At 35.3% G+C, this 2,184-nt stretch overlaps 1 non-coding gene across 1 annotated transcript; it reads right to left on the bottom strand.

The window, feature by feature from the left end:
• Positions 1-1,205: 1,205 nt before the first annotated feature.
• Positions 1,206-1,313, bottom strand: LOC112768522 (small nucleolar RNA R71). The gene has a single exon (XR_003185939.1). It is a non-coding gene; the product is annotated as a small nucleolar RNA R71 (small nucleolar RNA).
• Positions 1,314-2,184: the final 871 nt, after the last annotated feature.

Below are 2,184 nucleotides of genomic sequence, written 5' to 3'. Positions count from 1 at the left end.
ATTTTCGAAAATTTCAAAAATATTTTTCAAAAATCTTTTTCTTATTTTTATATCAAATTTTCGAAAATAACAATAACAATTAATGTTTTGATTCAAAAATTTTAAGTTTGTTACTTGCTTGTTAAGAAAGATTCAAACTTTAAGTTCTAGAATCATATCTTGTGATTTCTTGTGAATCAAGTCATTAATTGTGATTTTAAAAATCAAATCTTTTTCAAAACTAATTTCTATCATATCTTTTCAAAAATATCTTCTTATCTTATCTTTTTAAAAAATTTGATTTCAAAATATCTTTTCTAACTTCCTAACTTCTCACCTTTTCAAAATTTGTTTCAACTAACTAACTAACTTTTTTGTTTGTTTCTTATCTTTTTCAAAACTACCTAACTAACTCTCTCTCTCTAATTTTCGAAAATATCTCCCTCTTTTTCAAAATTTCTTTTTAATTAACTAATTATTTTAATTTTTAATTTTAATTTTCGAAAATTACTAACCTTTTTCAAAAACTATTTTTGAAAATCACTAACTCCTTTTTCAAAAATAATTTTCAAAAATTTTCTTCTCTCTCATCTCCTTCTATTTGTTTATTCATCTACTAACATCTCTCCCTTACTCACAAAAAAAAGGGGATCTCTATTATTATTATTTTTCTGTGCCCTCTTCTTTGTCATATGAGCAGGAGCAAGGACAAAAATATTCTTGTTGAAGCAGATCCAGAACCTGAAAGGACTCTGAAGAGAAAATTAAGAGAAGCTGAATTACAACAAACCAGCAAGCACCTGTCAGAAATTTTCGAACAGGAAGAGGAGATGGCAGCCGAAAATAATAATAATGCAAGGAGAATGCTTGGTGACTTTACTGCACCTAATTCCAATTTACATGGAAGAAGCATCTCCATTCCCGCCATTGGAGCAAACAACTTTGAGCTGAAACCTCAATTAGTTTCTCTGATGCAGCAGAACTGCAAGTTTCATAGACTTCCATCTGAAGATCCTTTTCAGTTCTTAACTGAATTGTTGCAGATATGTGATACTGTTAAGACTAATAGAGTAGATCCTAAAGTCTACAGGCTCATGCTTTTCCCTTTTGCTGTAAGAGACAGAGCTAGAATATGGTTGGATTCTCAACCTAAAGACAGCCTGAACTCTTGGAATAAGCTGGTCAAGGCTTTCTTAGCCAAGTTCTTTCCTCCTCAAAAGCTGAGTAAGCTTAGAGTGGATGTTCAGACCTTCAGACAGAAGGAAGGTGAATCCCTCTATGAAGCTTGGGAGAGATACAAAGGACTGACCAAAAATTGTCCTTCTGACATGCTTTCTGAATGGACCATCCTGGATATATTCTATGATGGTCTGTCTGAGTTATCTAAGATGTCATTAGACACCTCTGCAGGTGGATCCATTCACCTAAAGAAAACGCCTGCAGAAGCTCAAGAACTCATTGACATGGTTGCAAATAACCAGTTCATGTACACTTCTGAAAGGAATCCTATGAATAATGGGACGCCTATGAAGAAGGGAGTTCTTGAGGTTGATACTCTGAATGCCATATTGGCTCAGAACAAAATATTGACTCAGCAAGTCAATATGATTTCTCAGAGTCTGAATGGAATGCAAGCTGCATCCAACAGTACTCAAGAGGCTTCTTATGAAGAAGAAGCTTATGATCCTGAAAACCCTGCAATAGCAGAGGTGAATTACTTAGGTGAACCTTATGGAAACACCTATAACTCATCATGGAGAAATCATCCAAATTTCTCATGGAAGGATCAAAAGCCTCAACAAGGCTTTAATAATGGTGGAAGAAACAGCTTTAACAATAATAAACCTTTTCCATCATCCACTCAGCAACAGACAGAGAACTCTGAACAAAATACTTCTAATTTAGCAAACTTAGTCTCTGATCTGTCTAAGGCCACTGTAAGTTTCATGAATGAAACAAGATCTTCCATTAGAAATTTGGAAGCACAAGTGGGCCAGCTGAGTAAAAGGATCACTGAAATCCCTCCTAGTACTCTCCCAAGCAATACAGAAGAGAATCCAAAAGGAGAGTGCAAGGCCATTGACATAAGCACCATGGCCGAACCCAAAGAGGGAGAGGAAGACGCAAATCCCAAGGAGGAAGACCTCCTGAGACGTCCAGTGATCAATAAGGAGCTTCCCTCTGAGGAACCAAAGGACTCTGAGA

The sequence above is a fragment of the Arachis hypogaea genome, chromosome 17 (assembly GCF_003086295.3).
Source record: "Arachis hypogaea cultivar Tifrunner chromosome 17, arahy.Tifrunner.gnm2.J5K5, whole genome shotgun sequence".
NCBI classification, from domain to species: Eukaryota; Viridiplantae; Streptophyta; class Magnoliopsida; order Fabales; family Fabaceae; genus Arachis; species Arachis hypogaea.
The sequence above is the reverse complement of the archived record's forward strand: the minus strand, read 5'-3'. Positions and strand labels throughout refer to the sequence as shown.